We start from the raw sequence: 22,688 nt of genomic DNA, 5'->3' as shown, positions 1-22,688 counted from the left end.
CATGCCTGGTTCCTTGTCAGGTTGGCTCTGTGTGTCCTAGTGGGATGAACTTACCATGTGAATTGTGTGGCTCCATGTGGTGCATGGGCTGGCCTGTGTTGGATGCTGTGTTATACCACCTAGATCCCCTCTTCAGAAGTGATATATTCATCCCATACCTGTCAGCCTGTTGGCTCTGTAGCTGATATGATCTCTTGAAATTTTCTTCAATTGAAGGGAACTGCCTCATCCAAGGCCACATGCCTCCCTAGGGGCAGTCTAAACCAATCACCTGATGATTCAGGAGACAAAGGTTCTGTCTTTGTATTACATGTGAATATCAGCCTCAGAGTCTATTTTCCAGGCAGCTAGCCCTGAGGTGAGTGCTTTTCCTGCTTTCAGGCTTTTGAACATGCTAATAACTCTTTGAAGTGTTTTTGCCTATGTTCTTCAGCTTCACACAAGCCAGTGACTTTCAACTCTTCCCTTTCCATTAAAATTATGTAATTGCCTAAAAAATTAATACTGATTATCCACCCCCAGAACAATGAAATCAGAATCTCTGGGAATAGAGACCTAACATCTATATTTTTCAACCCCTCCTTGATGTTTCTGATGCATAATAATGGCTGAAAACTACTGATCTTATCAATGCCTGTTTACCAATGTTTTTGAGTATCTACCACCTATCATTTTCTTCTGAGAAGTCCTCCACAGTCAAGTCCCTTAAGGTCCAGACATGCATAGCCCTCAATGCATATCCCTATTTAAGGATTTATCATAATTATCCATTTACTGATCATTTTTGCCCACTTAACTATGAGCTTCTGGAAAGAGAGGTTATATCTTAATCACTATAGTAATGCTAGTGAATAGCCCTATGTCTGGCACATACTTCTTTTTTTATACATTGTGTTAATAAATTGGATGTAGATTTGGAGTCACTGGCATGAAAATGGTAACAAAGCTGGAAATGAGGATGACATTGCTATGGAAAGGTGTACCATTATCAATCTTTTTACATTTGAGAGCTCCCTTTTAACATTAAAGCTTTAATTACAACAGAAAATTCAACATATGTTGGAACCAATTAGAATGTATATATGGGAAACTTAGCACACTTATTTTTTCAAGCAATGTTTGATGCACATGTGGTTTCAAAGACTTCTTTTGATCATACAGAGATTTGCCCAAGAATCCCTCTAGAAGTGTGAGAACCAGGACAGAGCCCTTGGGAACATTAGGTGGAAAAAGAAGTGGTTGTCAAAGACAGAAAGAAAGATGGGCCAAAGATAAGAAAATATCCCTTACAATGTTGCAGAACTAAAGGATGTCGAGCTGTTAGTGCTCAAAAAAGACAGATAACAATAGCTTTTGGCCATGCTTTTCACCTTTAACTTTCCTGCCCTGCATATCCCATCCATACCCCTTTTTTGATCAGAATAAGTTGTCAATAACTTGTGTTATGACCTTTAACCTTTAACAACAACTTTCTGCATATTGGGGCAATCAGATTCCCTCTCTTCTCTCTCTTGAGAATTTTAATTAGAAGACACAAGAAAGGGAGAGTTAACAGTGGAAGCAGAGTTGAAAGAAACTACTTAGTGAGCCAACTATGAGCTAGAACCTAGGCAATGAAAGAGAAGCCATAAGTAATTCAAGCTCAGAGCCATAGAATAATATAATAAGTTAGCAAGTGGCTGAGAGAATAAAATGATTGGATGGGCAAAGAAGCAGAGGCTGAATGAGAGAGATTCATACAGTCCATGAGAAAGGCAGCTGGTAAGAAGCAAGGCTCCCTGACATTGCCCTTCGCTTTTGGTTCCAGTTTCACTCCATATCTTGATGTTATGGCAAACTTCCCTCTTCTTCAGGTCATCAGAATGAAACCCTTTTCCTTGTGATCAAAATAACCTCACTAAAATAGTAGCTTGAGTAAAAACTTAAGTTTTATGTCTCCCAAACCAGGGCTTTCTTCATTGTATCAATTGGCCTTGGTACCTGTTTGGGTCTTTCTTCTCTACCCCTAACCAATTTTCTGTATACAATCTACATTGGTGGGAGAAGGCAAGTAGTCCCCAAGATAAATTCATACAATCTATAGTGGTTATGCCTTCTATCATTAAGACAACACTCTCAAATACAACCAGGAATCGGTGACTTATTTCTAGTTTTAAAAATTTTACTCATCCCCTGAGGACTCTGCTATTGCATAAACTTGTTTTCAATCATATTATTTGTATAAAAATGACAGAATTTTCTTCCCAGCTGTATTTTTTACTTTTCTAAACTAGTAGAGCAGACTACAAGAGTTAAGTTATTTCTAACAGTTGACTAATAATTTATTTCCCTTTGGAAGTTTACATTGGAGGAATTTAACTCAGCACTGTCAGTCAGGATTCAGCCAGAGATGCAGACTAGTAGGAGATTACATTAAGAGGTTTATTGCAAGAAATTGGCTTATGTAATTGTGGAAGCTGGCTAAGCAAATCTGAAATCTATAGGGCAGACCATGAGCTCTAGGCATAGGCTGAAGTTAATGTCCACAGGCAGAATTTCTTCTTCATTGGGGAAGTCTTGGCTCTTGAGACCTTTCAACATATAAGAGTCAGGCCTACCCAGGCCTATCTAGGATAATATCCTGTATTTAATAAAGTCAAATTATTATGTGTTTTCATCACATTTGCAAAATTGAACCTTCACAGTTCATTGAATAACTGGAGACTGTAGTCTAGGCAGGTTGACACACTGAAAGATCATCATAAGTACCATGGAAGAAGCTACTATGAAAATGCAAAATGTTAGCATTATTGTGAAAAAAGTAGTAATTTTACTTCTCTAAGTGTTAATTTTCTTTGAAAAACAAAACCAGAGTAAATTGAATTTGGATGATTTTTTTATTTGATCAATATTTATTTATTCATGTGCCAGTAATGTACTGTGCTAGCCACTTTCATTCATTTTGTCAGCAAATTCTCTGAGTTCTGCCTTCAAAATATATTGATAATCCTACCACTGCTCTATTTACTGTTACTCTCCTGTCCCAAGTCACTATCCTCTCATTTTTGGATTGTAGAAATAAAGCATCCTTAATTGCTCTCCATGCTTCTTACCTAGTCCCCACTATAATTCAATCTCCACATAGTACCTAGTATAAATCTTCTAAATCTTCCGACAGCATCATTTTACTCCCTTGGGTAAATGTGCCAAGAAATTCCTTTATCACTCAAAGTAAAAGCTCCAGTTCTTTCTATGACCCATGTGTGTCTATATGATCAGACACCACTATATCACTCTTGTCACCCAACTCTGTTACCCTCATTTACTCTATTCCAGTATTGTAGGCCTTCCAGTTTTTGTTCCAACACCCAAAAAGTATTCTCACTGCAGGGCCATTACACATACTGTTCTTTCTGGCCAGAATGATATATCCTCCTTGTTTCCTCACTTTCTTTGGGTGTCAGCTTAATTATTATCTTTTCATAGTGCTCTTTCTTGACCATCCCTTAATAATGAGTGTCCTTATTTTGCAGCGTCTTAATGCTTTATCCTCATTCCCTGTGTTCTTCTTCTTTGCATCTATCACTTGGTCTGCTTTGTTTGCTATAATGCCTAGATTAGTACATGAGATGTAGTTGACATTAAAAAAATATTTGTGAAGTGAATGAAAGAAAGGTGTCCACTTGTGAGAGTCAGAAGAAAAACCTAAATCCTCCTATCTGAGCATCTGCAGTGCCTTTGTACTGAGAAAAATCCTTCTCTGTATCAAATTTGGCAGGGAATTTTCTCTGCTTTTTTTCTTTTTTGAATGGTATTGTGATATCATTTCTCCCATGACCATTCATTGAATATATGTTTCTATGGTTACGGTGTTATTTCCAGTCAGAATCCTGTTGAGGAGAAAGCTGAATTTTGTATCCCAGTAAGTTAAGATTCTCTTGACATATCATAGATTTCACAAATCAGCTTCCTGTGTCCTTCACCAAATTAGTTGGAAAGGTGGAGTAAAGGGCATATTTAGCGTTCAACTCCAGAGTTTTGAAAAATGTCAGTAGGAAATAGAGAAAATGAGTTACCCACACAGTTTCTCATCAGTGAGGGTCCCAGTGAAATCAATCCAATTTTACCTTACTTCCTACCACTGAGGCCTTGGCATACTAGCTGTCATTATGCCCTTGTCTTAATACCCAGTCAAGCCTAAGATTCCTTAGTCTGCTTACTCTTTTGGTTCTGTTCTGGGGGATAGAAATAAAAGTACAAATGTGTATACTTCTAGAGCTTAATCTGTGAGTTTACTCCAGAAAACAAATGATGTATGGCTAATGTTGACATTCAGTGGGTACATGGGGATCTGGCTGTGTTAGTACATCACAGAGGCGCTAACCATGAAATTTAGAAACATACCTTAGCATCTTAGCTCATCTTTTTAACATACATAGTACCATAGAGAACTGCTGAGAAGATAGAAAATTTTATTTTTATTTTTATCTTTGTCTCATCTTCCTTTTTGGTGTCCCCTCTCTGTCTTGGCTGTGCTACTTCCCACTCATCTTCAATCTGGCTCTTTTTGCTCATAATCTGCCCAAGGGGTGAACACTATACAGCGTTTTTAAATTGAATTGTAAAAATGTGAAAACATTTTCATAGCTATGCAGATATCTTCATATAGTCTTTAAAATAAGCATCATTGCAAATGCAAATTAATTTGCATGTATATGATGCAAAGGACTGATGCAAATGACTGATTCATGTCCCACTCTGGGTTTATAAGTATCTCAAAGTTAGTATCATTGTAATCACTGAAAAGTAGTGATTTTTTTAGATTAATATTAGAAAAATTAAATTTTTGTTGAAATATCTACAAAATATGGCAAGAGAAATTGTACTTTAAGGCATAGAAAAATATGCCCTCCACTGTGTTTTGCCAGGCCTATGTTTGCTAGCTTTTTCTCTATGTGTTAACTCTGCTTGTTCAAGCCTGTTCTCTTACCACATTTTAAAAAAAAAGTTAGTTATTAAGGATTTATTATGTCTGCCAGAGTACATGTTATCCTTGAAAGACTAAACTTTAATTCATTTATTCATTCAACAAGCATTTACTGAGATATACTATATACCATGTATTCTGATAAGAACTGGCTTCTGAGTTGAAGAAAATCAATATATATTGTGTATACTCTGGAATAGGGTAGGGGAATGTGATATAATCAGCATCTGTTAAGCAAGATATGATAAATTCTGGGAATGAAATAAATGCACAAAGTCATAAAAGAGTTTCCGATCCTTCTGGATAACTCAATTCCTCATTTCCTTGGTGAATACCCTCATTGATTCTCCATCATTAAAATTTTTCTTTCACTACCCTTTTCCAAATTGAAAAGAATCCTCGGCACCACTCCAACTTGAGTTTTAAGATCCACCTTTTTGCAGATGTATATTATGATTAAATTGCTCTGTCTCTCTGACATAGGTCATTAGTTTCTTGACTAAGACCTATGCTGTTTTCTAAGTCTATCCCCACACTAAGTAGCTGCTCTTTCACAAATAATAAATTTAAAATGGTGATGACTGCCTGAGCCTTTAGGATCTACTCACTTGCTTCTTAAACACCTCCTTCATTTCTTTTAGTAGTGAATATGGCATGTGCTTTTTAGAGTTACTGAGAAAGTTAGTTTGCCTATTCTAACCAACATTTTAAAAAGGCTGAATGAGAGTCAGAATCACATGAAGTGATTTTCCGGGGCTTCAGAGATTGAATATAAAGAAATATGGCACCTTTTCTGGGCCCAAGAAGGGTATAGCTGGTTTGGATTCTTATTTAACCAATTATGGATGAAAGGGAAATTTTGCTTAATAAAATAGACTGAGTCACACACAATTGCCTCTGGAGCATATCCCTTTCAGAATATGATTTGGGAGCTATATTTGCAATTCTCTCAGCCAAAATGGCCTTAGACTCCTGAATCCTCCATAGGATCTCACCTAATATAATTTCCTGAGTTTGAAATATTAGTGCTGAGAATACTACAGGTCACATGTGGATTGGAAGCTCTGGTGGGCAGTAGTGCACTAGTCCCCTGAAATAAGCAGGACATGCCTAAGGATACACCCACCCTGCTCATCAATTGCCTCTGCCTTCATGCTGGCCTAGAAGTTATGTTTGTTTTAGAGTTGTCACTCTTGCTTGTGCTACTTCCATAGTGCTAGCCACATGTCTATGTAATACCCATAGCTATTATAATGTTAATATGTAGTCAGAAAGCCAAATGCTTTGGGTTAGTAGATGAAAATTTCAAGTTACTAGGAAAAATTTAGACAAATACCTTGTTGCTTCTAAATTGCTATTTGACATCAAATAACCAAAAATTTAACTTTATCACTAAACTTACGAGTTTTCTTCAGTTAGTGACTCTCATTCCAATTAAACACTGTTCATGTTGGGACTCATTCTTCATTTGTCTTTTTTTTTAATATTGCTGGATATTTGACTATATGTGTTGTCTAAACTCATTAGACTTCAGTGGCTTTATATCCATACATGAACTCCCATCCTTTGACCAAATAAATAGATTAAACAGCTAGACTTTTTAAACAATCTTTATGTTTTCTAAATTAAATCATCAAGTAACATTCAGATTTAATCCAATACAGTGTTGGTTATGAAGGTTATAAAGCCATAACGCTATTATACACATTTCTAATTTGTATAATTTGTATAAGTAAAATTTAGATGTACCGACCTTCAGTAATGATGACACAAAACTCTGTGCATATGGATATGACAAGAAGGCATTTAGACTGCTGCTAATTCTAAGTTTGTTACATAACATGTGAAAGTGTCATAGGATTGTACACTACAGACATATATTTCTGAGGTTCATTTTCCATTGTGATGGCACCAGCTATATGGAACCTGCCTGAGTCATAGGTTATGCTAGAAAAATCAAATGTCTGGAGGAGCAATTCTCCTTAGCTCCAAGCTTATGGTTGTTGATGCTTTAATACAGTGTTTTGGTGTCACTCTGATTATGAGCTAGTATATTTCAGGTCACAAAGGTTGTTCTGGGGACTCTTTAAAATTTAATATTTTCCACATGTGGTTTATGGACAATCAGAGATGTTCATTGCAATAGCACATCTGTTCCCAGGTGAAAAACAAACAAACAAACAAACATGACAACCTCTCAGGTGAGAATGGAAACCAGGTAACATTAAGAATTCAGCTAATAGCTGCCATTGCAATAGAAGCAGCCCATCAGATAGATGAAATGGCTAAAGACTTTATGATAATAGTTACATTAGAAAAATAAGTCCCAAACAATAGAAAGTTTTCTCTCTTCAGTTATATATCTGTATAGTCTGTGTTTGTGACATTTGGTTGAATTTATTTTGTTTGAACTTGACCTAGCCTGTTGTAATTTTAGTAAAAGTGGTCTTTAACAATGGTTAAAAAATTCTTTACAGGGAAAGCTTGGTCAAGCACTCAAAAGGATGCTTCATTTAAACCTTCTCTACTGTTTAGATCTTCAAATACTTGCCAAATTAAAAACAGAAGGGAACTGGGAGTTCCCGTTATGGCTCAGGGGTAACAGACCCGACTGGCATCCATGAGGATGCAGTTTTGATCCCTGACTTTGCTGTGAGCTGTGGTGTAGGTTGTGCAGACACGACTCAGATCTGGCGTTGTTGTGGCCATGGCATAGGCCAGCAGCTGCAGCTCCAATTCAACCCCTATCCTGGAAACTTCCATATGCCATAGGTGCAGCCCTAAAAAGGCAAGAAGCTGGGGGGGGGGAGGTTACTGATTTCTATGTGCCTTGTTATCTCATATTACCTGCTAAATTTTTACCCTCTTTGTCATCTGGCCTAACAATAAGCCAGAGAAGAGCAAAAATGTAATATGGACCAAAATTTAATAATGTATTAACTGATATAGTTTATTTCTTCCAAGGGCCTGTACCATAGTTATGGTATTCTTAATAATGCCCACAGCTGACCCTATCAAATAGTACTGAACATGCCAACATTCCCTTCCCAAACCAGCCATCCCCGTGACCTCCATGCCTATCACAATTCCCAGGAAACCTGATATGTAATTAAACCTTTTTATAAGCTCCCAGAAAGTTCATGGGGTTTATTCATTCATTCAACAAATATTTATTGAGCATGAGGTACTGGTCATAAAGCCAACAGAACAAAACCTATAATCCCCCATCCTCCTGCAGCATTCATTTTAGTGGGAATTTGGATGAAATTAGACTCTGCCAACTTCCTAGGACAGACTGGAATTTGCAGAGACCTATACAGGACCCCTACTAACTTCAAAAATCTCTGAAACATCTGATCCAAATTCCAGCACAGATCTTAACTTTTTTGAGTTTGGAGACTCTGGAATAGACCAGCGATTTGGAACTTTGTCTTAGTGGGACCTGAAGGATGCAGGACATAATACAGTCTTCCACACTCACTGTTACTCAGGTTGTTTTAGTGACATGGACCCTTGAGGATATGTGCAGTTTTCCATATAAAATAAATAAAGAGCAACAAAAAAGTAAAACAAGATCCAGATAACTTCATTAAATACATTTCTCCTTGCGGTTCTATGATGCAGTATAAGAGTAGGACAGAGACTGTGTTCTTGCTGTCTGGGCACTTAAGAACTATTAGTTTGGCTGACAGGACAGTCCAACTCTACTCCAGGATATGAGACTTAAAAAACTATAAATATATTTGGGTATGAATTACAGTTGACTTATGTAATTCCCACATGCAGTACTTTTTCCTGCACAGATCAGCTGACCTGAAGTTGACCATTGGCTGTAGCTTCTGGTACCTTGTACCCCTGCCAGATGTTTCCATAATAACATCAAGTAAGTTTTCTGTCTAGACTTCTCTCTATACTTGTCTCCAGATTAGATTCATATTTATTACTTAGGCTGCTATAAGTTTCTTCTCTTTATTTTTATGTTAATTTTAATTCTCTGCAAAGCAGACTATCAAAGAATTTGAGGTTTCAATGTGTTTTTTTTAATTGTTTTTAAAATTCTTAGTAGTGATGTAAAATATTAAGGCTAAATTTGTTTGGAACTTTTGTTTCAAATTTCCCACATTTATTGGAACACAGATCTTTATTAATATATGCTTAATAGGTATATTAAGAGAAATTTAGAAACAGCTTGAGACAGAATTGTGAATGATGTTACTATATGGACAAAAACAGCAAGACAACAACAATTGTATGAAAAGGTAAAAATAGCCAACTGATGTGGACAAATTTCTATAAATATTAAAAGGTAGAAGCAGCCACTACCCATAAAGCTCCTGAAAAGTTTGAGGAATCTATGAAGACTTCATAAATTTGTGGTACCTGGCAAGAATGTTTTGACCCACCAGAAATGCAGGAACACTGGGAAGAATTTTGTAAAGGTCATTTGAGAGTGCCTAGGCTCTAAATTTATATCCTTTGATCTACAACTTGAAATTTACATTTACAGAGAGATTTAAGCCCTAGATGAACTATCCTTGACCACTTCTAAACCTTCTTAAGTCTAAACCTAAGGTCCACTTATTGAAGGGGCTGTCTTTTCTCTATTGTATATTCTTGCCTCCTTTGTCATAGATTAGTTGGCTGTAGGTGCATGGGTTTAATTCTGAGCTTTCTATCCTGTTCCACTGATCTGTATTTCTGTCTTTGTGCCAGACCATATGGTTTTGATGACTGTTGCTTTGTAGTAGAGTCTGAAGTCAGGGAGCCTGATTCCTCCAGCTCCATTTTTCTTTTTCCAGATGTCTTTGGCTATTCTGGGTCTTTTGTGCTTCCAAACAAACTTTAAAATATTTTGCTTGAGTTCTGTGAAAAATGTCCTTGGTAATTTGATAGGGATTGTACTGAATCTGTAGATTTCCTTGGGTAGTATAGTCATTTTGATGGTATTGGCTCTTCCAATCCAAGAGTATGGTATGTCTTTCCATCTATTTGTATCATCTTTGATTTCTTTCATCAGTGTCTTATAGTTTTCAGAGTACAGTTCTTTTGTCTCTTCAGGTAGGTTTACTCCTCAGTATTTTATTCTTTTGGATGTGATGGTAAACAGGATTGCTCTCCTAATTTCTCTTTGTGATCTTTCATTTTTAGTATATAGAAATGCAGTCAATTTCTGTGTATTAATTTTGTATCCTGCGACTTTGCCAAATTCATGGATGAGCTCTAACAGTTTTCTGGTAGAGTCTTTAGGATTCTCTAAGTATAGTATCTTGTCATCTGCAAATAGTGATAGTTTTACTTCTTCTTTTCCAATTTGGATTCTTTTTATTGCTTTTTATTCTCTGATTGCTGTGGCTAGGACTTCCAAAACTATGTTGAGTAGTAGTGGCGAGAGCAGACATCCTTGTCTAGTTCCTGATCTCAGTGGGAATTCTTTCAGCTTTTCACCATTGAGAATGATGTTCACTGTGGGTTTGACATATATGGCCTTTATTATGTTGAGGTAGGTTCCCTCTATGTCCATTTTCTGAAGGGTTTTTATCAGAAATGGGTATTAGATTTTGCTGGGAAAACTGGACAGCCACATGTAAAAGAATGAAATTAGAACACTCCCTAACACCATGCATGAAAATAAACTCAAAATGGATTAAAGATGTAGATATAAGACCAGATACTATAAAACTCTTAGAGGAAATCGTAGGCCAAACACTCTCCGACATAAATGACAGCAACATCTTCTCAGATCTACCTCTTAGAGAAATGACAGTAAAAACAAAAATAAACAATGGGACTTAATTAAACTTAAAAGTTTCTCCACAGCAAAGGAAACCCTAAAGAAAATGAAAAGACAACCCACAGAATGGGAGAAAATCTTTGCAAATGAATCAACTGACAAGGGATTCATCCCCCAAATTTATAAACACCTCCTACCACTCAATACCAAAAAAACAAACAACCCCACCAAAAAAATGGGCAGAAGATCTAGACAGACAGTTCTCCAAAGAAGACATACAGATGGCCAAAAATACATGAAAAGATGCTCAACATCACTCATTATTAGAGAAATGCACATCAACACCACGATGAGGTAGCACCTTACACCAGCCAGAATGGCCATCATCAAAAAGTCTACAAACCATAAGCGCTAGAGAGGGTGTGGAGAAAAAGGAACCCTAGTACACTGTTGGTGGGAATGTAAATTGGTGCAACCACTGTGGAAAACAGTATGGAGGTTCCTCAGAAAACTAAACATAGAACTACTATTTGATCCAGCAATCCCACTCCTGGGCATCTATCCAGAGAAAACCATGACTCACAAAGACACATGTACTCCAATGTTCATTGCAGCACTATTTGCAATAGCCAAGACACGGAAACAACCTAAATGTCCATTGACAGAGGAGTAGATAAAGAAGATGCGGTACATATACACCATGGAATATCACTCAGCCATTAAAAGGAATGAAATACTAGCATTTTTAGCAACATGGATGGACCTAGAAATTATCATGCTAAGGGAAGTCAGTCAGACAATGAGACACCAACATCAAATGCTATCACTGATATGTGGGATCTGAAAAAAGGACAGAATGAACTTCTTTGCAGGACAGATACTGACTCACAGACTTTGAAAAACTATGGTTTCCAAATGAGACAGCTTGGGGGGGTGGGGGGATACACTGGGGGTTTGGGATGGAAATGCTATAAAACTGGATTATGATGATCACTGTACAATTATAAATGTAATAAATTCATGAGTAATGTAAAAAAAATAATAAAAAAAAAATAAACCTGAGGTCCAGAGCATCAACTGTTGCCATTGACGAGTGATTGAATACTTCTGGGAGATAGTGGCTTTGCAGAGAATCTTTCTTTATTGATCTGACCATATGGCACAGAGCTACCTCAAGTCTCTTTTCTGCTCAGTCCTCCCTCTGTCAGTGTCTCCTCATTTGGAGGCCTCAAGCTCAGCTCTTATTGTGTTGGTGCAGGAATTCTATCTGTAATAACCTTCTGCAAAGCCAGGAAGCTGTGTGTCTCTGGCCACCCAATTATGTCACAGGCTAGACTGCATCTTCTGGTGAATGGGCCAGAAAGCAAAATGATAAATCTTTATGATTATTCTTGATTGTTGGACAGGAGCAAAAAAAGACCCCTGACCCCAACCCAGTTTTCTTTTTCATTAGCCTCCTGATACTATTTCCTGAATAACATTGAAAGTAAGCAGCCTATAAATATTGTGCAAGTTTCCAATACTAAAAGCTGATAAAGTTTATTATACTTATAAAATAAAGGAAACGCTTTCAGTTTCCTATTTATAGGTCTCTGGGGAGATTCAGGTATAATTTATTGCTTCAATTTTAGGAATGTAGTGTCCCTTCACACACTCTCTTCTTTTCTCTCTGTAGTATTTTATGTCGCAAGCACAACACATAAGTGATCAGGCACAAACAATGTCAAGCCTTCTGTTACATACTCTTATTTTTGTTATATCTCCTTAATTACCTCTTTAAAGATAATTCTTTCATAAGTTTACACTTTTTCTCTATTTATGTTTCTGTTCTCTTCTTTTTTAGTTAACATATAGACTTATTCTTTCATTTTACCTAAACTTCTCCTATTCCATGTTTGTATTCTGGAACCACCTGTGTAGCCATGCCCTCATAAATTTATGAGATTAGCATATGGCTGGTAGTCTGAAACTGAAAATATAAAATGTCTGCCTCCAGGAGTGCTTACCCAGCCTTTGTAATTTTCTTCATATGGAAGAAAATCCTTGATGGATAGACTCTGAATTTCACATGCTCGAGAAAAGGAGTGGAGAAGGGTACTTAAATCATAGATGCTCTGCTTATTGATTAGCTGGTACTGTTCACAGGTTCTGGAAACCTGGTCTTTCCCTGGATATAAAAAATGGCAAGAAAACCATGGACTTGGAGAAAAGACTTGTGGCTGCCTGATGGGAGGGGGAGGGAATGGGAGGGATCGGGAGCTTGGGCTTATCAGACACAACTTAGAATAGATTTACAAGGAGATCCTGCTGAGTAGCATTGAGAACTTTGTCTAGATACTCATGTTGCAACAGAACAAAGGGTGGGGGAAAAAATGTAATTGTAATGTATACATGTAAGGATAACTTGATCCCCTTGCTGTACAGTGGGAAAATAAAAAATATATATCTATAAAAAAATTAAAAAAGAAAAAATAAAGAAAAAAATGTAAAATAAATAAATAAATAAAAATAAAAATGGCAATTACTATGGAGAATATCTGGTGTGATACCTCCTTTCACACCACTCAACAGTTTCATTATTTCTGAGATGCTCCATTTTGAAAACAAGTTTGTACTTGAATTATCACCTCATATTTTTAAAATCAAAATGCATTTAACCTTTCTTTAATGAATTGCATTTTATTCTACACAATTTCTTGAAAGGCAGAGGTAGCAGTAGCATCTTAGCTTTGGAATGAAATAGGAAAGAACAATATTGTGTTCCTTTATGATAAAGACCAACTGAAAAGGAGTCCATCTGAGAATGCTGTCTAAAGTATTTAGAAGTCCAAGCTCTGATAAGTGAGGCTTATAAAATGTAGAAGTGTTTTCACCCATGCCTTTATAAGGATATATGGAAAAGCCTTATACAAAATGAAGAATACTACTTTAGCGCATTTATGAAGTGCCTTGTTATCATTCTAAAATGGTAACACCTGACATTTATTGCGCTTGCTATGTGCCAGAAGTTGAAATATATTATTTAAATATTTTCTCATTTAAATTTTGTAAGAAAACTAAGAAAAAAAATATTTTCCCCAATTTACAGAAGAGGAAAAATGGGGTTCAAATAAGTGAAGCAAGTTACTCAAGGTCACATACGTGGTCGTAGAGCCAGGTTTAAAACAGTTCTGTTGACTCCAAATCTGTGATTTAACCAATGTAATTTTAAAAGTACTGTTTTGAGTCACTATATAGTCTCTTCCAAGGTAACTGTCTTTTAAGATACATTTGAAACTTGTCTGATTTTTTTTATTTTGAAGAATTTGTTTTTTATTAGGAGAAATCTGAATAACACATTGCTATGCTTGGATTTTTTATTAAAAAGACTTCATGCTTTTGTAGAAGAACAGAGATGACATAAAAGAGAAATGTTAATATTCAGACATTACATGTTGACTTTATATTAGCCTTCAAATTTTAATTTCTGAAACTTAAGAAACAATTTTTTCCTGTAACTTTGAAGGTGGAAGAATTCTCAGTAAACTATACCAAAATACCTTCGTTTATCTTGTCTAATCCAAGGTGTAACTCTGCTCAGTAATGTTCTTCTAGATGTCCCAAATTTGAATAAGAAAATAACATCCTTTATTTAAACTGTTCATCTTATGGGGCATTGATGAGCAGTATAAATATTGTAATTCTTAATAAGTTACCAAACTTCTAAATTAGGCACTTGAAGATTTGTGCAATTGAGTCAGTCCATTTCTGGTGTTTGTTTGTTTGTTTGTTTAACCACACAGAACTATTCTGCAGCTAAACTGATAGTTTTCTATGTTTTCTTCCATTAGGATTGTCTTTTCTCCTGTTAGTGCTTTTCCATTCTTCACATCTTTTTTGTACTGTTTTGACTCTCACCATATAGAACTATTTTGTTCCATAGTTATTTATCTATTTACGTTTTCCCAGTGAATATATGTAGGTCAAAACTAGGTTTTCTCCTTCCCCCCCCCAAAAATGTTTCAATCAATTTTTTAAAAAAATTTTGACTCTGTGTCATTTAACAATTCTCAAACCAGACTTTATTTTTAACAATATTAGATGTACAGAAAAATTGAGAAGATAATTCAGAGAGTTCCCATATACCTCACACTCAATTTCCCCTGTCACATCTTTCCTTGGTGTAGTACATTTCCCATAATTAATGAATTAGTATTGATTTGTTAATTTAACTGAAGTCATTAGTTTTTCCATAGTTCTTTAGTTTTTTCACCAAATGTCTTTTTCTGTTCTTGGATCCCATAACAGTACCATATCACAGTTTTTATGTCTCCTTAGGCTACTATTGGCTATGATAGTTTCTCAGACTTTCCTTGTTTTTGATGACTTTAGCAGTTTTAAGATTTCCGTCAAGCGTTTGTTTTTTTTTTTTTAAGATTTTAATTTTTTCCATTATAGTTGGTTTACAGTGTTCTGTCAATTTTCTACTGTACAGCAAAGTGACCCAGTTCACACATACATATGTACATTCTTTTTCTCACATTATCCTTCATCATGTTCCACCACAAGTAACTAGATATAGTCCCCTATGCCATACAGCAGGATCTCATTGCTTACCCATTCCAAAGTGCTTAGTTTGCATCTGTTAACCCCAGATTCCCAGTCGATCCCACTCCCACCCCCTCCCCCTTGGCAACCACAAGTCTGTTCTCCAAGTCCATGAGTTTCTTTTCTGTGGAAAGTTTTATTTGTGCCATATATTAGATTCCGGATATAAGTGATTTCATATGGTATTTGTCTTTCTCCTTCTGACTTAATTAATATGAGAGTCTCTAGTTCTATCCATGTTGCTGCAAATGGCATTATTTTGTTCTTTTTTATGGATGCATAGTATTCCATTGTGTATATATATCACATCTTCTTAATCCATTCATCTGTTGATGGACATTTAGGTTGTTTCCATGTCTTGGCTATTGTGAATAGTGCTGCAACGAACATAGGAGGTGAATGTATCTTTTTCAAGGATAGTTTTGTCCAGATATATGGCCAAGAGTGGCATTGCTGGGTCATATAAGTGTTTTTTTGTAGGCTGCCCCCTACCCCTTTAGTAGAATTTGTCTGTTTTTTTGGTCGTTGTTTTTTTTGTTTGTTTGTTTTGGTTTTTTTAAGGCCACACTCATAGCATGTGGAGGTTCCCAGGCTAGGGGTTGAATTGGAGCGGTAGCCGCCAACCTACCCCACAGCCACAGAAATTCCAGATCCAAGCCATATCTGCAGCTGACACTAAAGCTTATGGCAATGCCAGATCCTTAGCCCACTGAGCAAGACCACAGATTGAACCTGTGTCCTCATGGATACTAGTCAGATTCATTTCTGCTGAGCCATAATGGGAACTCCGGTCTGGTTTTTTTTTTTTTTTGATGGTTAGACTGGGATATTGTGTTTTGGGGGGAGGAAAACCTCAGAAACAGAGTGCCTTTTCCATGACATCATAACAAAGGTACATACTATCAGTATGATTCATCACTGTTGATACGACTCATTTAGCCGAAGGTTTGTTTTTTAGGTTTTTCACTATAAAGTTATCCCCTTCTCCCTTTTTCTAAACTTGTACAATTCAGAAGGAAGTCACTGCGTGCAACCCACATTAAAGGGGTAGGGATTTATGGACCTTCCTTGAAGACAGATTATCTACATACACTATTTGGAATTCTCTTGCAAAAGAGATTTGTCTCTTCTCCCCATTTATTAATTTATTCAGTCATTTATATCAGTATGGGCTTATGGATATTTATTTTATATTTTGTGTTATAATCCAAAGCTCTTTATTTATTTTCTCAAATTGTCTCAGCTTTGGCCATTGGGGGTACTTTCAGTTAGTTCCTGTGTTTCTTCAGTATGTTCCCATCGATGTTGGTTTGTTATTGTTGTTGTTTGTTTAGTATTTCCTAGCTTCCTGGCACTATAAAGTGCTCCAGGTGTATCTTGTTTATTTCCTGCTTCAGTATTAGAATCAGCCATTTCTCCAAGGTGCTCTGGTTCTTCTCACTGGTTCTTCGAATATAAGATCTGAATGCTAAGTATGCTCGATTATTACTGGTGTCATTGCTTCTAGATTCTGTCAGCTGACATAGCAAAGAAATATATGTCTATATCTTAACCTATGTATATATACATATCTATAAATATTTCTATATGTAATCATCTGTAACTACATTAAGCTTAACATGAGTTCATATTGATGTCTCCAACTTTAATCCATTACCACATGGATTATTCTAGACACATCTATAAGTTCTCATTTCAGTGATGAGGAATCTGGTACCCACCAACACCATGTACTTAATTCTTTGGTTCCAATACTCATATGTGGTGGTTTTAGAATTATTAACCCGTAATGCTATGGGGCACCATTTTATCAACCAGAGTACAACGTTTATGTACAGTTCCTTCTGCCTCTAGTCTTATAGACTCCTCTTATTTTCAAAATTGCTTAGGTCAGTACTTTTTTACCACACCCTTCTCTAAGCTTCTTCCATACATTCATAACAGGCCCACTTGTCACAATCTGCACTCCTTTATGAGATTTTCTGAACTTCTAAATTTTTTTTAAAAGTTTTCATACATTAATGTTCATTCTTTGTGCTGTGAAGTTCTATAGGTTTGGGGGGAAAATACACAATGACGAGTATCATATATTTTCACTGCCATAAAAATCTCCTGTGCTTTACCTACTCTACCCTACTCTGTGTCCCCCAAATGCCTGGAAACTACTGATGTTTCTCCTGTCTCTATAGTTTTACCTTTTTCAGAATGTGGTATAATTGGAATCACGTGGCTTTTTCAGACTAGCTGTCTTCACTTAGCTATTTATATTTAAGGTTCTCCCATGTCTTTTTATGATTTGATAGCTCTTCTTATTCCGGAATAATATTCTGTTTTATGAATATACCACAGTTGGTTTATCTATTCACCTATTGAGGACATTTTGGTTACTTCTGTTTGTGGCTCTTATGAATAAATCTAGTATAAACATTTGCATGCTGGTTTTTGTGTGAACATAAGTTTTCAAATGAGGGTAAATATCTTGGACTATGATTGCTGAATCGTGTGGTAAGATTGCATTTAGCTTCATAAAAAACTGCCAAACTATCTCCCAAAGTAGCTATATCATTCTGCATTCCCACCAGCAAGGAACAAGAATTCCTGTTGCTCCAAATCCTCCCCAACATTCGGTGCTGTCAGTGTTTTGGATTTTAACCACTTTAACAGGTATATAATGGTATTTCATTGTTGTTTTAATTCATAATTCTCTGATGATATATAATGTTGAGTGTTTTTTTATATACTTATTTGCCATCTGTATACCTTATTTGATGAGGTGCCTACTCAGATCTTTTGCCCTTTTTTAAATTGGGTTATTTTCTTGTTTTTGAATTTTAAGAATTCTTTTTATATTTTGGATACAAGCTATTTAATAGATACGTGTTTTGTAAGCATTTTCTGCCAGTCTGTGGCTTGTCTCTTCATCTTAACAGTGTCTTTCACAGAGCAGAAGTTTTTTAATTTCAATAAAATTCAGCTTATTATCTTTTCTTTAATGGATCATGCTTTTGTTGTATTGAAAATGTCATCACCAAATCCAGTGTCACCTAGATTTTCTCATATATTCTTCTAGAAATGTTATAATTCTGAATATTAAATTTAAATTTATGATCCATTTTAAGTTAAATTTTTATGAAAGTGTAAGTTCTGTGTCTAGGTTAGTTTTTTTCTCAAATGAACACCCAGTTGTTCCGCACCATTTGTTGAATAGACTTTTCTAATCTCCATTAAATCGCTTTTCTACCTTTGTCAAAGATCAGTTGACTATATTTGTTGGTGTCTATTTCTGACCCCTTTCTTTTTATCCATTTATCAATATGCCAGTTATTTCAACAATACCACACTCTCTTGATCACTAGAGTTTTATAATGTCTATAAAGCCGAAAGTTTGATAATATCAGGCTTCTAATTTTGTTCTTCTTTAGTATTATATTGGCTACTCAGGGTCTTTTGCCTTTCCATATAAATTTTTAGAATCACTTTGCAGACATTTATGTTTACAAAGGAGCTTGTAGGGATTTTGATTAAAGGAGTTGACAAGGCTTGACATCTTAACAATATTGAATTTTTCAGTTTAAAAACATGGTGTATATCTCTCTGTGTAGATCTTCTTTGATGTCTTTCATCAGAATTCTGTAGTTTCCTACCTACAGATCCTATATATATTCAATTAGATTTATACCTAAGAATTTCAACATTTGTTGCTATTTTAAATGGCATCATGTTCTTAATTTCAAATACAATTGCTTGTTGCTGGTATGAAGGAAAACAATGACTTCCGTATGTTAGGCTAGTATCCTGGCATTTTCTATAATCACCTATTAGTTTGGGTTTGTCTGCCTGTTTGTTTTTTTCTTACCTTTTCAAACTCTTTGGGATTTCCTACGTAGAAAACAATGACATCTGAGAACAATGGCGTTTGTATTTCTTTCTTTTTAATCTGTATATATTTTTCATTTTAATTGTCTTAATGAACTGGTTAGAACTTCTAGTATTATGTTGAATAGAAGTGATAAGAGGGGACACCCTTGCCTTTTCCCAGAGAGAAATCCTCCAGTTTCTTACCATTAAGTATGATGTTACTTGCAGGTTTTTGGTAGATATTCTTTTTCAAATTGAAGAATTTCCTCTCTACTCCTAGTTTTTATAAAGAATAGGGTTTACATTTGGTCAAATACTTTTTCTTTATCAATTGATGTAATTGTATGATTTCTCTTCTTTAGTGTGTTGATATGGTAGATTACATTAACTGATTTTCAAGCTTAACTAGTGTTGAATAAGTAGAGGAGATTCCTCTTGGTTATGATTTTAAATTATTTTTATACATTGCTGGATTTTATTTGCTAATATTTTGTTGAATATTTTTGCATCTATATTGGTCTATAGTCTTCCTCTTTTATTTTATCTTTATCCGGTTTGGGCGTTAGGGTAGAATGAAATAAGTGCTCATAGAATGAAATAAGAAGTTCTCTCTGCTTCTGATTTCTGGAGGAGATTGTAGAGAATTGTTATCATTTCGTGCTTCAACATTTGGTAGAATTGGTATCATTCCTTTCTTCAACAGTCTTGGCCATCTGAGCCTGGTACTGTTTTGGAAAACTATTAATTATTGATTTAATATCTTTAATTAATAAACAGGCTGATATGGGGTATCTACTTTTGTTTTTTATTTTTATTTATTTATTTTTTTTATTTTCCCAAGGTACAGCAAGGGGGTCAGGTTATCCTTACATGTATACATTACAATTGCATTTTTTTCCCCCAGCCTTTCTTCTGTTGCAACATGAGTATCTAGACAAAGTTCTCAATGCTATTTAGCAGGATATCCTTGTATATCTATTCTAAGTTGTGTCTGATAAGTCCAAGCTCCCGATCCCTCCCACTCCTTCCTCCTCCCATCAGGCAGCCACAACTCTTTTCTCCAAGTCCATGATTTTCTTTTCTGAGGAGATGTTCATTTGTGCTGGATATTAGATTCCAGTTATAAGTGATATCATATGGTATTTGTCTTTGTCTTTCTGGCTCATTTCACTCAGGATGAGATTCTCTAGCTCCATCCATGTTGCTGCAAATGGCATTATGTCATTCTTTTTATGGCCGAGTAGTATTCCATTGTGTATATATACCACCTCTTCCGAATCCAATCATCTGTTGATGGACATTTGGGTTGTTTCCATGTCTTGGCTATTGTGAATAGTGCTGCAATGAACATGCGGGTGCACGTGTCTCTTTTAAGTAGAGTTAAGTAGAGTTTTGTCCGGATAGATTGGGATTGCGGGGTCATATGGAAGTTCTCTGTATAGATTTCTAAGGTATCTCCAAACTGTTCTCCGTAGTGGCTGTACCACTTTACATTCCCACCAACAGTGGAGGAGGGTTCCCTTTTCTCCACACCCCCTCCAGCACTTGTTATTTGTGGATTTATTAATGATGGCCATTCTGACTGGTGTGAGGTGATATCTCATGGTCGTTTTGATTTGCATTTCTCTTATAACCAGCGATGTTGAGCATTTTTTCATGTGTTTGTTGGCCATCTGTATGTCTTCTTTGGAGAACAGTCTATTCAGGTCTTTTGCCCATTTTTCCATTGATTGATTGGCTTTTTTGCTGTTGGGTTGTATAAGTTGTTGATATATTCTAGAGATTAAGCCCTTGTCGGTTGCATCATTTGAAACTATTTTCTCCCATTCTGTAAGTTGTCTTTTTGTTTTCTTTTGGGTTTCCTTTGCTGTGCAAAAGCTTTTCAGTTTGATGAGGTCTCATGGGTTTATTTTTGCTCTAATTTCTATTGCTTTGGGAGACTGACCTGAGAAAATATTCATGATGTTGATGTCAGAGAGTGGTTTGCCTATGTTTTCTTCTAGGAGTTTGATGGTGTCCTGTCGTATATTTAAGTCTTTCAGCCATTTGGAGTTTATTTTTGTGCATGGTGTGAGGGTGTGTTCTAGTTTCATTGCTTTGCCTGCAGCTGTCCAGGTTTCCCAGCAATGTTTGCTGAATAGACTTTCTTTTTCCCATTTGATGTTGTTGCCTCCCTTGTCAAAGATTAATTGACCATAGGTGTCAGGGTTTATTTCTGGGTTCTCTATTCTGTTCCATTGGTCGGTCTGTCTGTTTTGATACCAGTACCACACTGTTTTGATGACTGTGGCTTTGTAGTATTTCTTGAAGTCTGGGAGAGTGATGCCTCCTGCTTGGTTTTTGTTTCTCAGGATTGCTTTGGCGATTCTGGGTCTTTTGTGGTTCCATATAAATGTTTGGATTGTTTGTTCTAGTTCTGTGAAAAATGTCCTGGGTAATTTGATAGGGATTGCATTGAATCTGTAGATTGCTTTGGGTAGGATGGCCATTTTTACAATATTGATTTTCCCAATCCAGGAACATGGAATATCTTTCCATTTCTTTACATCTTCTTTGATTTCTTTGCTGAAAGTTTTATAGTTCTCGGCATATAGGTCCTTTACCTCCTTGGTCAGGTATATTCCGAGGTATTTGATTTTGTGAGGAGCAATTTTAAAAGGTATTATATCTTTGTATTCCTTTTCTAATAGTTCATTGCTGGTATACAGAAATGCAACTGACTTCTGAATGTTAATCTTATATCCTGCTACTTTGCTGAATTTATGAATCAGTTCAAGGAGTTTTGGGGTTGAGTCCTTAGGGTTTTCTATGTATCGTATCATGTCATCTGCATACAGTGACAGTTTGATCTCTTCTCTTCCCATATGGATGCCTTTTATTTCTTTTGTTTGTCTAAGTGCTGTGGCTAGGACTTCCAAAACTATGTTGAAGAGCAGTGGTGAGAGTGGGCATCCCTGTCTTGTTCCAGATTTGAGTGAGAAGGCTTTCAGTTTTTCCCCATTGAGGATTATATTTGCTGTGGGTTTCTCATAAAGGGCTTTGATTATATTCAGGAATGTTCCCTCTATACCCACTTTGGCGAGGGTCTTGATCACGAATAGATGTTGGACTTTGTCAAATGCTTTTTCTGCGTCTATTGAGATGATCATATGATTTTTGATTTTTTTTTGTTAATGTGGTGTATGATGCTGATTGATTTGCGTATGTTGAACCATCCTTGTGAACCTGGGATGAACCCAACCTGGTCATGGTGTATAATTTTTTTGATATGTTGTTGGATTCGGTGGGCTAAGATTTTGTTGAGAATTTTTGCATCTATATTCATCAATGATATTGGGCAATAGTTTTCTTTTTTGGTGGTATCTCTGTCTGGTTTTGGAATGAGGGTGATGGTGGCATCATAGAATGTCTTTGGGAGTATTCCTTCTTCTTCAACCGTTTGAAAGAGTTTAAGGAGGATGGGCACCAGTTCCTCTTTATATGTTTGATAGAATTCACCTGTGAAGCCATCTGGTCCTGGACTTTTATTTGTAGGGAGTGATTTTA

At 36.0% G+C, this 22,688-nt stretch overlaps 1 long non-coding RNA gene across 3 annotated transcripts in view; it reads left to right on the top strand.

The window, feature by feature from the left end:
* The window catches only part of LOC125133553 (uncharacterized), a 319,775-nt gene that overhangs the window by 232,915 nt on the left and 64,172 nt on the right, over positions 1-22,688 (top strand). The window contains exon 4 of one of the 3 annotated variants that reach the window (XR_007136466.1): positions 8,770-8,849. The exons of the other annotated variants lie outside the window; for them this stretch is intronic. This is a non-coding gene — a long non-coding RNA (uncharacterized LOC125133553). The remainder of the gene's footprint in view (positions 1-8,769; positions 8,850-22,688) is intronic. 3 annotated transcript variants of the gene reach the window in all.

Source organism: Phacochoerus africanus, chromosome 1 (genome assembly GCF_016906955.1).
Source record: "Phacochoerus africanus isolate WHEZ1 chromosome 1, ROS_Pafr_v1, whole genome shotgun sequence".
Taxonomy (NCBI): Eukaryota; Metazoa; Chordata; class Mammalia; order Artiodactyla; family Suidae; genus Phacochoerus; species Phacochoerus africanus.
Note: the sequence above shows the minus strand (reverse complement) of the source record. Positions and strands in the feature narration are given on the sequence as shown.